We start from the raw sequence: 9,056 nt of genomic DNA on the forward strand, positions 1-9,056 counted from the left end.
ATGGAAAATTTTTATATTTTCCGTGAACACATTTTTCAATTACCTTTTTACCTCACATACACCAAATTGTTACAGTATATATATATTTTTTACAAAAACTCCTAAAAATAGCAATCCAAACAAAGTCTTATTTTTCTTTAATATCTAAATTGGAAATAAAATGTGTATGTGCTTTCATTATGCCCATCCAGCCACACAAAAAGTCAATCCTAGAAGTTGCCTCTCATTTCTAATTTCAACATGTTATTTTGTTGTAGGACTTCTTGTAGTTTTGAATACAAATTTAAAAACATGATTGACTATATATATATATATATATATGAGAATTTTGAATACAGATTAATTAATGAATTATTAACACATGTCCAAATGTAAATAGTTGGGCATATGTGTATTAAATATTGTATTTATTATTTTGAATTACTTTTAAACAAGTTGGATATTGGGTACCCAAATAAAAAACCCAACCCGCCCAATGAATAAGTTGGGTTGTTCTTACCCAACCCAATAAAACCCATAACCCAATTGACCCAACCCATCCCTTAAAATTAATGGGCGGGTTGGGCGGGTTATTGGGTTTTGGGCTTTTTTGCCAGCTCTAGGTTACGTATTACCAGTATTCATTTATGTTCGGAAACAGTTGGTCCAAGTCGCCGGTCTCCGGCATTGATATGCGCGTTTTCGCCTGTACCAGTCAGATCCCGCCCGCATAGGGTTAGGCAATGGTCCTCTAAACTAAAGTCACCTCCATAGCTGCAATGCAAGGGGACAAACTTTGTACAGGCGCATGAGTTGTCTTCTATACTACTATAACTCGTTGGAATTTAGCTGCATATCCATGTACAGCACATTCGTCGGCAGTGCTTTGAAAATTCTAGCTGCATTCGTCGGTGTCCTGAAGAAAATCCCTGTTTCATCTTCATCTTCAACGAACAAAAGTTGGTAAGGTCGTAGTCGTCGTCGTGTACGATGAATGAAGGTCAACCTATAGAAGGTTCTTCGTGTGCATCTCAATCTTAATCTGTTACAGCAATTGGGGTGGTTCTTGTTTTTTTTTTTTTTTTTTTTTTGTCATGATCCAGAAATGCAGCTAGAATTTTCCTTTAAACTATTGCCATTATTCCTAGCCCAAAACTGTCAATTAGACTCGAGTCTATGTAAAAGGAAAATCAAACATATATATATATGTGTGTGTGTAGGGTCCATGAGGGCCGGTGACACAATATTAAAAGGTTGAAGGAGATCAAAATAACTAGACTAATTATTGTTGCAGGAAAGAATGAAAGAATAAAATGTAAACATATTCATTCTTAACTAAATTTATTAACAGGCAGAATAATGGGCTCCAAGTTATGAGTTGGCTTTGGGTCTATAGAGCTGGGCCACAATGGTGAGCCTACACATCATGTTGCTAGCCCATCAAGAGTTACAGACTCCCAACACAGCCATTCTCTTTCATGTGGGGACGCATTCTCCTTCGGGTAAATTTGAAAATGCCTTTTGTTATTATTGATTTCTATCGAAATGCCCCAATCTTATGAATGGTTTTTATGTACTAAATTATTTATATTAGCTAGCAAAAATGTAAAAGAGTGTTAACAACAACAACAAAAAAAAAAAAAAGAAAAAAAGAAAGAGAGAGAGTCATATTATTGCTGATTGCACGCTTCTTTGGTTGTACTTTTAGCAACAAATGAGGAATAGCAAGAATCGCTTCTTATTGTGGTTTATAAGAAATGCGAATTTTGCATTAATTTATTTAATTTTATAAAATGTTGTGTATAAATCTAGTACTTGCTACACTAATAATTGGGAAGTCGAGACGAGTGAGTTAGGGAGGCCAGCCCAGAGATTACCAGAGGAGGAGGAGGAGGAGGAGGACAGCCACTGCCACCCTTGTTTGGAAAGAGGAAAGCAGGCAAACTCTAAGAGGAGCTATCAGTTGTCCCCCGTCATTCCCCAATCGCTTTTGGGGTTTTAGTCTTTGCAGATTCCTTCCCTTTTTAAGGTGACGAACCAAAGAACTTTTCTCCTCCTCTTCATTTTCCCATCAAATCTATGCTAGTTTCCCCTGGATTAAACTTTTCAATCGCACTAGTTTAGCTTCATTATACCCCTGCTTTGCTTACTTCCTAGTGTAACCTTTTGCTGCCGTTCATTTCTCTTAATTAACATTGCGTATTTTGTTTCGTGTCTTTTACGTTGAAAAAGATTTAGTCTTTCTGCTGCCTGTTTAGCTTTGGTATTTTGTTTTTCTCTCTTCTTTTCTTTCTCGTTGCAATTTTTTTTTTTTTTTTTAAATTCTTTCTGGAATGAGCTTTTCACTGTCTCTGTTTTTGCCTATCCTATGATTCTGGTGCTCAGTCTTTGTAAATATGAGATTGTAGTTAATGTAGATTCCGTTTTTCTTTGTTTCTTAATTATTAGTACTAAAGAGTGCTACCCTGCTGATACTGGAGGCCTGTTATAGTACTCAGCCTCTTGCCCAATTCAATGTGGGGATTTGTTCTGGATTGAATCCTTATCATGTAGAATTTGTCCCTTTTTAAAAAAAAAAAAAAAAAAATTATTTAAAATTGATAATAACTAAAACTTCTAGTCTCAGCTTCTATTACCGTCAGCTCTGATACATGTCTGCTAACTATTGTTAATATTAGTAGTGGTCAATGCTTAATTATTTGGCTAATATCCAGGATATTTGAAATTGGTCTGTACTTTTGGGGTCTTAATATAATTGGCTTATTTTTCTTTGGTATGGCTCTTGTTTAAACTCTGTGTTGTATTAATAGTTTCACATGGCAATCCATGATTAGCTAGTTCGCTCCTAAGTAGGGGCTGATTTAGTCTATCTGCTTGTAATTTAATTTTCTTGGATATTTAGTTTGTATACAATATTCTTTCTTAACCCTATGATTACCTATTTGTTGAAGTTGTGAGATAAAAGTTGGAAAAGCTTTTATTGGAGACTGTGAACTTAATTTATCTAGTGCATGAGATTATCATTTGATTTTGTTTTTTTCCGACTGCTCTTAACCTATTTTCTTGCTTTTGGGGGCACACACTGTTTTAGCATAAACCAAAAGTTTGTGAATATTCCTGAACTAGTATGATATATATGCAACAAAGTGATAGGGTGAGGTAACTAATATTGTTAATAAATCATTATAATCACCGCGACAATGCCTTTTTATTGAGATTCTGTTTATTTTGATGGACTTTGAATGAAACACACAAATAAATGATGAAATGGGAGATAACAGAAAGGAAGAAAGACACATCGTTTCATTCTTTTGTTTTCTCACTTCTTCTATGAGAAAAAATATGGGCAACTACTCATTTAACATTTTGTGTATAAACGCATATGAAAAAACTAATTTTGTTTTTGATAATTATCAAGGCCGACAAGTGTAATATGTCTTAAAATGCCAAATTTAAATGGTATATTACATATGAGAATGGTAGTTGCCAGTCCTGAGCATAGAATCCTTCACTTCATATCGCTGCTAACCTTGTTCTATTACTTCAAAGCCATTTTAGCTTTTTCTCATTATAATTTGTCTTTCTTTTTGATCCATAAAGTTCGGAAGTTTTGCTTTCTTCAGTGTATTCCCAAAAGACCTGTGCTGCCTTTTAGTTGTGCCTTTTTTTATTTTTTAAATTACTTTTATCACGCGGGAAAGCTACTGAGAGGATCTTATCAACATATCTAAAAGTTTTGAAAAAAGTAAAACATTATATCAGGTGTCTGCAGTATTTTTACAAGACGTCCATCTTTCCATTATATAGCTAGAAGAAGTTGTGATCTTGAATTCCTGTGGACATTGTGATGGTAACAGTTGCACGTTAGGCCTATACTTTTGGACAATGATTATGTATCATCACCTTTAGAGAGGATACTCAACTATTTGGGATAAGAATCTGTTCTTTTTTATTTCGTGAACCTTGCACATGAGACTAATACGAGCAGACAACATTATAGTGGTGCTAATCTTTTTGGTGAAAGATTTGAAAAATATTTGAATCCACAGCATTCACATCAATGTGTTTCATTGCTAGCGTGAAATTTTCTTCGTTACTCAGTATTTGGTCTTACCATGCCATCATTATTGCGACGATCTAATCCGAAGCATGCCTGAAGGTATGGCAAACCACCCACTTACGCTAGAGAACAATCAGCCAAATTTTGACTTGAAATGCGGAAAGAGGTTCTTCGATAGGCAAAGACAAAATTTTACTTGGATTTCATGAACAGGACTTGGTGGCTAGGCTGATGTCGGCAATCACTAATTGTGACTGCTGACATTATTGCTCCTGAATTCTCGGTTGGTTAGATTGTGAGGTCTATAGTAACTAGTCGGCTGAAATCTTTTTGACATGGCAATATCTTGCTCCTGGGAGCTGGAAAAGCTAGCATCCCTTTTATTTTGCTTGACGGTGAATTATTTTCCCCTTAATCCACGAACATTTGTTCTTGGATACGGAAACTTAATCTTGTATATATGTTGCACTGGACCAGGTTGGTAATAACCCGTTAGCTTATGAAAGCAACTCTTGATCTTTCTTAGAATGAACATGTTGTGTGGTTATTGTCATGATGGAGAATAGAATTGACGCACCAACTACATAACTGCATTTTACTCTGCCATGTAGATCATTATTCTTGAAACGTGTCAATTTTATTTTCCATCGTAAATAGGATCCTTGACTGATAATCTTTTGAGATCTAGTATCGGATGGATGTTGGACATGGTATGTTGAGGTTGATGAGAATAGCGATCTTTTGATTGGAAATTAGCATGTTCTTCTGTGGACTAGCTGTGGCTTTTTGTGTGTGTTTCATTAGCAACTAGTGGGTAATAGCTAAGTTAGATGATAAAAGTGGTTAACCATTTTTTATGAAAGCGATGTCATGGTGCCTGGATGCTAGATAATCTGCAAGAGCATCTTTACGGAACTGCCTTGGCTAATTAATAACAGAAGCAGTTGCTTCAGTTCAAATGATTATGTTATGTAAAATACAAAGGGTTGATGCATTAGGTGTGCGCATAGGAGAGGTGAAGCAAAAGTTTTTTTTTTTTTTTTTTAAAAAAAAATTCTGTGGCAAATATAGAGCATTTTATTGATCAAGGCAATAAAGTTTATACAACAGGAACAAAGCAGTTCGAAAAATTATATCATCATGTCACAATTTTAAGAACAGAAGCAACTCAGCTGCTAAAACAGACATGAGCCAAACTCAATTGAACAGCCATTTCTCAATTCAACTTTGTACGAGGGATTCCTTTCCACTCTGCAGTCACATTTATCACCAACTCCAGTACTTCAGGAGCAATGTCAACAGCAGAAACATGTCTGTTTTTGAAGACAATCAAGTTCCTAGCTCTCCACAACTGATTTATAACAGCAGCAAACACCACTCTCCTTATGGATGGAGTAAAAGAGGTAAAGATTAAAGAAAGAAGCCCCCAGCTGATTCATGGCTTTGTTTATTTGCAGAATAAATCAGTTCTTGGAGAAATGGGAGGAGGTGGCAGGATTAGGTTATGATGTTTTATTTGTTCGTCCTGTTAAAACATATTTGTCTTGATGATCAGTCTAATTGCTTTTTAATTGGCATTTTGATTTTGGTAAGAGATGAAAGGTAATGATCATCGAGAGCTAGGTCTGACTGCAGCAAGCAAATGTGTTTCAATTTTGTTGTTATTATGTTCTTATTCCCCAAGACTGTCTTAGTGGTCAAACATTATAGTAGGAGGAGGAATGCCCACTTTTTATCTTCCGATTGCTACTAATGGCTGATGGTAAGTTGGTAACTGAAACCTACTTTGATGGTGAGCGACAGGCCCCTGTTAGTAGCTAACTACTACTATTTTTTATCTCATAACACTCCCTAATATGATGCTGAATTTCCCGTATTCTTTCTTGTAACTTCTGAGTTTTCCTGGCCCCCCCTCCCCCCCATATTGATGTACTCAGATTGCTTCATGTAAATTTTTTTTTTTTTTATAACCTAATTTAATTGTACAAGCAAATCGAGGTCTTCAGGAATAATGAGATTGTGCATATCTCTTGTACTTTTTTCGCCGCCCTTTTTAGAGAGTGGTGGAGTGAGCCTTCGATGGATAAGAATCATACACTGATAGTGACTATTTTGCGCAAAAAAAAAAAAGTACTACTTAAATTGTTTCAAATAAAAAAAAAGGAGATATTGTTTCAAATAAGCACGAACATATTAGTACTCGGTACTTTAGTAGTAAGTGTACAATGTGAACTCTCTTGGGAACAAAGTTGTTTAGTGTTGAACTCAGTCTTTGACTCTGGTATTTGTGTTCTACTTTGATGCACGTGGCGTTATTCAATACGATTATCAAATTATAGTGATTATCAAGATGGGAAATATGAAGAGAAAAAGAATTCAGTGGTTAATAAATAATTTGAGATCATGGGTAAGATGGCTGGAGATGGTTATGTTTTAAAGTTGTGGTTTAAAGTTAAGGTGACTTGTGACGCTGTGAATCACGCCTCCCACGGGCTGATGCTGGACCGAGTAGCTTGACTCGAGCTCGCAAGCTACTCGGTCAGCAGCTCGGCTTGATAGAAACAGCGAGTCGAGTTCAAGTTTTAATATTTTACACTCGAAGGCTCGACGAGTCTAATCGAGTTTTTTTTTAATATATATTTTAATTTTTATTATTGTGAAATGTCAATAATATCTTTTATTTAAAATTATATGTAAAATATTAATTTTTATTACGTGAGCTTGATTAGACTTGATTGATCTCGAATAGGCTCGATTGAGCTTGATTTGAGTTGATTAGATTTAATTAAACTCGAGCTCGAGTAACGTAAATTGACGTCGAGTTCGAGCTCGAGCTTGAATTCTAAAAGCTCGAAGAGCTTGAGCTCGATCTCGAGCTTAGTTATTTTACTTCGAGTCGAACTCGACTCGAACCGAACGCATCCCTTCCGCCCGGGGGTTCCTCGAGTTTCAGCTTCAATCAATTTTCAGTTTCAGTTTCGACTTTTGGTGCTATATCCCACTTCATGGATAAAAGGCTTCATCAAACTACTTAATTGGTGCATTTCTAACATGTTATCTTGAAAAAAATGACTTACTATTTATTATTTTTTGCGTAGAATAGTTTGAAAATTAGAAGTAGTTCTTGAGGTGCTTTTAGATTCTGATTCCGTCCTGATTCAAGGAAAAAAAAATACCTCTCAAATTTCAACATAATTGCAAAACTATCTAAAGATTGGATAATTTTTTTGTTTATGCGGCATGTCACTCTCTATCTTCCTCTCATGATCATCCCACATCCTAATTCACGTGTGTCCCCCTTTTGGTTTCTCATTCGAAATTTTTAATTTTCATAAGAAAAGTAAATAATTATATAAAAAATTATTTAATTAACACAAAAATTCATTTATGTAGCATATAAGTGTAATTTGAATTTTTTTTTTTTTTTTTGTAAAAATCAACTTTTTAACTGTTTTGGAGAACATCGATGTATTCATTAAAATAATTTGTTTAACATTAAATGAGAACATATGAGTTATTTTGAAATACCTGATTTTTCAAGAATCAATTTTACAAAATCAGAATAAGTTGAAAACAAGGTATTTAAGAGTGCAAGACCAAGTTTGCAGCAGGTCCCCTTTTAGTAAACTTCTGATTATTTTTTTTTGGTCCCCTTTTAGTGCTAGAGATTAAAAAAGGAACAAGCAGAGGGCTGGCGACAAGAAAACATGACGCAAAGTGCAGAAAGAAACAAAAATAGATTAGTGATTAGTAGTAGTACCTTTTCTTTTTAATTTGGAGACTGACAACTATTATATAACCTCTCGGAGACTTTGTGTTAGGGATTAACAGGAACTCAGAACTAATATATTAGGTCAATAGGCGAGAGAGGCTTTAGTGATTAGTAGTAGTACTTGAAAAGAAGTTGACGATAAGATTGTAAACAATAAAAAATAATAATTGTCCAGTATTTACGTGTGGGAGCTGGGACCCACAGCGTAAGCCCCAGCCCAAGAAAATGAGCAGCGGCTTTGCACGCGTGTTCAGGAGACGGGGGCCCACACCTCACAGCACACAGAGACAGACACCGTGGCGCGTCCATGCAGGGGAATAAACTTTGCGCTGCAGTGAGCGTGGAATTGTATGGGTTAAACTCTCCAGGATCGATGTCGCGGCGGGATGCGTTATTATTATAATACTGCAAATGCGCATTATTCGTTTTATGATTATAACCTCGTCGACTAAAGGCACGGCTGCCATCCATGAAGATGATACATGAAGCTGAGCTACACCCGCCACCCATTTTGATTTTGGCACCAAAACAAAACTCCACACAAGTATCAATTATGTCCATACCGACTATCAATGTTCGTCTGGTTATCAATGTGCTGCCGGCAGGCATGCATGCATGCGTGCGTTAATTGAAATTGGGATTATATATTTACGTGCTACACCAAATTTAAGCACTTGAAAACATATAGTATTTACGTACATAATAAGTTAATAACATAACATACGTGTGTCTACTACGCATGTAATAATTAATAGTACTATTACTTGGGGTGGGGGAAGGAGGGGAAGAGAGAGCGAGAGAGTGTGGGAGTGCCCGTTGAGAGAGAGAGAGGGGAGGGGGGTGGCCCTCCTGTTGTTGGGTGGGAGAGAGGGGTTGAGAAGGTAAAAAAAAAGAAAAAGGTGGTTTAATTTGGCAGAAGTCAATTGGAGTTCAATTGCAAGTATAGTAGTCTGCGTGGGGATGAAGACTAATAATTCGGAGAGGGACGTAAATATAATGATAAAAGGTAAGAAAGTTTTCTATGATCGTGTAAAGAAATCAATGTCAATTTAGATTTTGAGAAGCAGCCGACCGGCCAAGGAAAAAGAAAAAGTGCTGACGACAAAAAACTATATATATATATATATCCCATATATATATATATATATATATATAATTAAAAATAATAAAAGGTACTTGGTTAATATAATACGGCAACTTTAGCTAGTACTTGGTGTACAAATTAAAACACATGGAGTTGGAAAT

General features: G+C 35.7%; 1 long non-coding RNA gene across 1 annotated transcript; it reads left to right on the plus strand.

The window, feature by feature from the left end:
* The first annotated feature begins 1,487 nt into the window (after window positions 1-1,487).
* LOC113717694 (uncharacterized) lies at window positions 1,488-5,928 on the plus strand. Its single transcript, XR_003454484.2, has 2 exons — window positions 1,488-2,008; window positions 5,150-5,928. It is a non-coding gene; the product is annotated as an uncharacterized lncRNA (long non-coding RNA).
* Window positions 5,929-9,056: the final 3,128 nt, after the last annotated feature.

Source organism: Coffea arabica, chromosome 11e (genome assembly GCF_036785885.1).
Source record: "Coffea arabica cultivar ET-39 chromosome 11e, Coffea Arabica ET-39 HiFi, whole genome shotgun sequence".
Lineage (NCBI taxonomy): Eukaryota > Viridiplantae > Streptophyta > Magnoliopsida > Gentianales > Rubiaceae > Coffea > Coffea arabica.